This window comes from Marmota marmota, unplaced genomic scaffold, assembly GCF_001458135.2.
Source record: "Marmota marmota marmota unplaced genomic scaffold, marMar, whole genome shotgun sequence".
NCBI lineage: Eukaryota > Metazoa > Chordata > Mammalia > Rodentia > Sciuridae > Marmota > Marmota marmota.
Genome location: NW_026000016.1, coordinates 39,596,464 through 39,602,473, shown reverse-complemented (window position 1 = coordinate 39,602,473; position 6,010 = coordinate 39,596,464). Strand labels below are relative to the sequence as shown.

The following is a 6,010-nucleotide window of genomic DNA, read 5'->3' as shown; positions in this document are numbered from 1 at the left end:
TCTGAACCATAGTATTTTTTCAGGATGAAAGCATCAGAAATAATACCACTTAGAGCATTGTCAAGAGGATTGGATGGGATGATTCTTATGAGAGCACCTATCATATAACAATAGCTCACATTTACAAAAGCCAATTACCTTGTGTCAAGAACAGTCCAAAATGTTGTTCATCTATTAAATCTAGGGAATACAATCTCCTCCTTTATTATTCAAAGAAATAGTGTGGTGCTGCTAGGATCAGAACCCTAGGCTTGATTCTTGTATGCTCTGCTACCACAAAATTATGTTCTCATTTATCATTCTACCCTTAGGAAAACTCCTCATTCCCTGTATACACGTGGACATCTCTTCCCTCTCACTTCCATTTATTTATCCTAAGAAAGGAGAAAAATCCCAGGCGTTACTTGGTCACCCAGCAAGATTTGCTGACTGATCTTTTCAGTTGACCCACCCTGGTTGTGTTCCTGGATAGCAAGTTCCCTTTTCTTTTCTGCCTTCCCCAATTTATTATCCAGGTTGCATGTTTATCTGAGTAGCAAGTGATGTGCCAGACATAGGGTAGATGGGGGCAGAACCTGTAGCATGGGAACACAGCTTTGAACCTTCTTGAATCCAAGTGGATATTTGCCTCTCTCACCTATATCTCCTACTAATAGGCAGGATCATAATTAGACGTCCTATAATCCTAATTAGTCTCATTTGTAGTCCCTTTAGATCATGTTATGTTTGTTGATGTGCAGAGGTAAAGTTTCCGTTCCCCTTTGGGTACTTCCTTCTTTCTCTTTCCATTCTCATTCCTAACCACTGCTACAGCTGCTCCTTGCTGTGGCTTAAACGGTCAAAAGGATTGGTACAGACAAGGCATTGCCAATGGAAGAGCAGAGCATTTCTTTGGCCCAGAACTGTTCTCATGAAGGGCATTGTTGATGACACTTTGGGTAGTAAGCCCTTAGCACCTTCAGAAAAGGTGTGATGGAAGTGATGACAGATGTCATTGAGACTAAAGAAGTGAAGTCATTTTTCTGGATCAGAAATTTTTGTGACTAATGATTCCAAGTATCTGTCACTGTTTCTTTGGAAAAATTTTCATTTTTATCTAAGAAATACTAGCCTATGACATGAAGACTGCTTATCTCTCCTTGGTGTCAAGTCATTGCCCTTTTCAAGGATAAGATTTCAGAGGACATCCAAACCCGCAGTATCTTGTCTAAGGTCCACTAGCCTATAAATGACTATCTCATCCAGAGATCCTATCTGGACATTTTCAAAAGATCCACCTCCACAGATTTCCACTCTTGATCATCCACCCATAATGCCACATCATAGTAAATTAGAAAATGTGTACTCCTTGATGGTGTGAAGGCAGAGTGGGAGAAGCTTTGATAGAGAGATTATCATGGACTCCTGTAACAGCACCCAGCCATACAAATGAACATAGACCTAAGCTCTGTAATAGATTAGGCCAAGATTGAGGGAAATTGGGGTGTACGAGAGTTGATCTAAAACAGCAAGTGTAGTCTAAACCTCTTAGGTTATTCCTGCCCAGGAATGATAGGCACCATATTTCAGACATCAAGAAGAATATGCAGTGATATTTCTGCTCAGGACTTTTAGTAGAGGACATATACATGAACTTTGGGTCAGAAATACTTGAATTTTGTCCTTTGATAACTGAATGACCCTTGGAGAGTTATTTAATTTCTCTAGAACTCAGTTTTTCTCCTTTATATAATACATATGTGAGGATAAAAGTACATACCTCATGAGGTTGGGTTCTAGTTAGGATAAGGTTTAGCTGTGAGTGATAGAAAACCTAGGACATAAGTCATTTTAATAAGGATACGTTTTTTCCCCCTATAAAAGTGTGGGTAGGTGGTTGAGGGCTGAAAAGATGGATCTGTGCTTCCCATCCACAACCTGTAGTCTACTTCATGGACAATGAGGGTTGCTCAAGCACTAGCCATTAAATTTTCTTTCCAGCCAACAGGAAGGAGAAAAGAGGAGAGGGATAAAGACCCATCTCTTTTCCTCAACTATTTCCATTTACAAGTCATTGGCTAGAAATTAAATCTCATGAATGCAATCAGCAGTAATGGAGTTTGAGGAATTGGGAGGTGTGTTTTATTTCAGGTAGTCTCATGCTTAGCTAAATATTGGGGGTTCTTCATGGTCAAAGAGGGGAAAAATAGGCATTATCTTGGGAGTGAGCTAGCAATCTCAGCTACAGAGCCTTATGAGATTTAGCCGAGACGAGGCAACTAGAGAGCTGACCAGTGTTGGTCACTCAGTAATCATTGTCATCATCATCGTTATCATCACCATGAGAAGGTGGAGGATACGTTGAAACTGTGCCAGGATGTTTTCTTATTTTAATTGCATCTTGCTGATGAAGCCACTCATTTATGTCTTCTCTTCTCTCTCCTCTCTCCTCCTCCTCCTCCTTCTCTCTTCTTCTTCTTCTTCTTCTTCTTTTCTCTCTCTCTCTCTCTCTCTCTCTCTCTCTCTCCAAAAGGGTTGAACCCAGGGGTGCTTAACCACTGAGGCACATCCCCAGCCCTTTTTATGTTTCATTATGAGACAGGGTCTCACTGAATTGGTGAGGGCCTCTCTAAGTTACTAGTCTATCTTTCTTTTTAAGACACTTTGAGTTCCATCTTTTTATAATACCGCAAACATCTTCATGAAATAAAACTACATAAAAGGGAAAAATGAGCATAGGATTCAGGACAATGGTTATCTTGAGTAATATATACAAGGATGGCTTGAAGGTAGAGGAATCATCTCCTTCAGTGCATGTTATTGTCAAATTCCTGGTTCTTATTTTGAGTAGTGGTTCACAGATGCCTACTGCATTATTGAAACTAACTAAATAGACCAATGATCCAATGATTGAGTTATATCATGAACTGAGGATTATAATTAATCCAATTCTATATCCCTGAGTTTCTTAAATTGCCTTTGTGTGTGCTGTCTTGCAGGGCTTGTGTGTTAGCGTGTCAACAGTAGACAAAAATAGAAATCTATTTGTATAGATTTCAACTGTTTTTGTGTGTGTGGTGCTGGAGATTGAACCTAGCACCTCACATGTGCTAAGCATGTGCTCCACCACTGAGCTACATCTCCATTCTGACTTCCAACTTTTTTTTTTTTGTAGTGCACCCAGGGATGCTTTGCCACTGAGCTACATCTCCAGCCTTTTAAATTTTTTATTTTGAGAAAATCTCACTAAATTGAGGCTGGCCTTGAACTTGTGATCTCCTGCTTCAGCCTCCTGAATTGCTGAGATTACAGGCATGTACTATGGAACCTAGACTTCAATTTTGGTAGTTTTTTAAGTAGTTCATAACAGATGGCCCAGAGATGCAGAAGCCTGATGACCTAGGAATAATTGGACAACTGAAACCCAGCTGGGGATTCCTCCTGGAGTTACCAAGGGCTAAATGGGCCACAGAAGACTCCCAGGATACATAATGCAGTGTGTGGAGACTATACACACAATAAATACCCAGAAAACACATGTACATGAATGCAACACAGAAGTACAATGTGCCCTGGCATATAACAGTACAAATGCCTACTGGATGATAACTGAGGGGATGAACTACAGGAGGAAGCTCTCGGCAAGAGATCCTGAGTGGTAAGTTCTCTTCTGATACTGGTTAGATATGTGAAGGCCCCTTTCACCCCAGTTTGTTCTTTCTCATCTGTACAATAGTGATAATAACATCTGCCCTGCCTACCTCACAGCGCTATTGTAATGATAAATGAAATACTTTTCTATAGGCTAGAAGAAGTGCAAAGCATCTCCCCAGAACTCCATATAGGTAGAATGGTGGTTTTGATGTCAGGGACAGGTCCCTAGGCATCAGACACAGAGTAGAGGAGCAAGCCAATCATGCCTGAGCAATGGTGATATTTAATATAGCATGATAACTGATAGCTATGCTTTATGAAAAGTTCTCATAAATACTCTCACTTAATTCTCACTCATCCCTGAAAGTAGATTTTATTAGTTCCCCCCCCCCCCTCCGGATACAGAGAGGTTAAGTGGCTTCTCAAAGATAACATGTCTGGAGACCCTTCTGCTTATTCGACCCTAGATTCTGTGGTTTTCCCAGTGTACCTTGCCGCCTCTGAAAGGGCAAATGAACTTATTTTCTTTCCAGCCTTGTGGAAAGGAGTTGGTTCAAGTACCAGGAAGGCCCCAGTGAATTTCTGCAAAGGACCAACTCAGAGCCCTGGGCAGACCACACCAGGGACCCCCTTTCACCTGAGGAAAAGTCTGAGCAGTTGAAGCCTTCCTCTTCCTCATCCCTATATTCCTTCCTCAGGCCCGGGACATCTTTGTGTGTGCTTCCTGGATGGGACAGCAATCTGCAGAACTGGCGAGGCCACAGCATTTTCCATTCCCTGTATCCTTAGTTAGAGTCTTTGAAGGGTCGGGAGAATCCCAGGGCCCTGGACCCCTACCTATCCTGCAGCCTAGGAGGAAGCTCTGGGCAGCTGCAGACAGAATTGAATCCCTCCACCTTCCCCTCCCAGGTCTGCCGGCATCTGTCTCCTTCGCCACCAGATTAATACTGTTCATAACCTCAGGGGTAAGCATAGCACCTTGTATGCAGTAGGCACTAAATAAGTGCTGCTTGACAAGAGCAGCTATTTATATTAGTGAAATCATTTTCCTCTTTGGTCCATGGGTGAGCCCTGCTGTCCCGGAAGGGACAGAGCTGGGAGGGTGTCTCTGGCACTTCACTCCATCCTTCATTCTTGAGTCCCGAGGAGGAAGGAGACATTTGTGCCTGTGCCTTACCCACCAGGTCTGTGTCCCCATGGGCTCTTTTTAAAGGATGCTCTCTTCTCTCCAGAGTTTTGTTGGTATATATTAGGGGCCATGTGTGGCTATAGGTCAAGCCTCATTCTCTAATTTGGCAGGATTATAATTAAGTTGAGGTTTTGTCCTCACTTGTTTTATTCCCGTTGTCTCATTTCTCAACTGCTTTACTGGTAAAAGCAGGGAGGCCAGCAGGAATGTATTTAATGATCATCCCCAAACCCCACCACAATGTGTGTAGAGACCCTCTGGCAGTTTAAAGTCTGGGTCTCCCCAGTCCCCTTCCTGAACTAGACTATGCTATGGGGTCCAGCTAGATCTTTGGTATCTTCCTCAGAGACCTGGGGTTGGTTAACCCAGTCTAGAAGTAGGCAGAGTTCTTTAACAGTACCCACTTCTCCTTATAGCTGTAGGCTCAGGGACTAATTTTTCCACATTGGAAATCAGAACCATTTCCCAGAGCTTCCCCTTTGCTACATTATCCCATCGGATTCTGTCCAGAAGTCTATGAAAAGATACAGCTGTTCTTCCCATAGAGAGAAGTGCTAGAGGTGTTTAGGATCACACAGCAGATCAACGGGGAAGGCTGTGGGGGTAGAATTCAGGCTGCCTCTAGCTTCACCCATCCTCTTCTCATCCTGTGTTCCTTTCAGTTTATTTACATAAATATGTTCCAAGGCACAACTACTACATTGTTCATGGTTACAGAGTAATAAATCTTTACTGAAAACAGTAATGAGAAAAGAGATGTAAAACTTAGAGGAAAATGTTCCAGTTAGGAAAACAACTTAATGTTTGCCTGACACTTGTTCCTGGAATGAATGGCCTTTGCAACTCCATCTCACCCTTGAGGTCTTATCTAGCAGCATTCTTACCAGTCATCCCTCTCCTTCAAAATACAGCCCCTCTCCCTATTCGTTGCTGCTGTCTAAAAGGTCCAGACAACTGGAAAACAGTAGATTTTCCATCGGGATGAGTTACTTTCATAGGACTCCCTTTCCTTTACGTGTCTTCAGTTAAAAACTAGGATTTCTTCGTTCCCTCTCACGTCTCCGAACCTCCAGCCTCCAGCCCCCAGCCCCTACCCCCACAGCCCAGGGTTCTCTCCTCTCCCGGAGCCTCGCATCCTCCCCTTTAAGGCGCGCCCCTCCCCCACACCAACGCCTGTCTCTTATACAC

At 42.9% G+C, this 6,010-nt stretch overlaps 1 long non-coding RNA gene across 1 annotated transcript; it reads left to right on the top strand.

Annotated features, from left to right (window-relative positions):
• Positions 1-3,183: 3,183 nt before the first annotated feature.
• Positions 3,184-5,991, top strand: LOC125618510. The gene is made up of 3 exons (XR_007349841.1): positions 3,184-3,637; positions 4,332-4,412; positions 5,848-5,991. It is a non-coding gene; the product is annotated as an uncharacterized LOC125618510 (long non-coding RNA).
• The last annotated feature ends 19 nt before the right edge of the window (positions 5,992-6,010 follow it).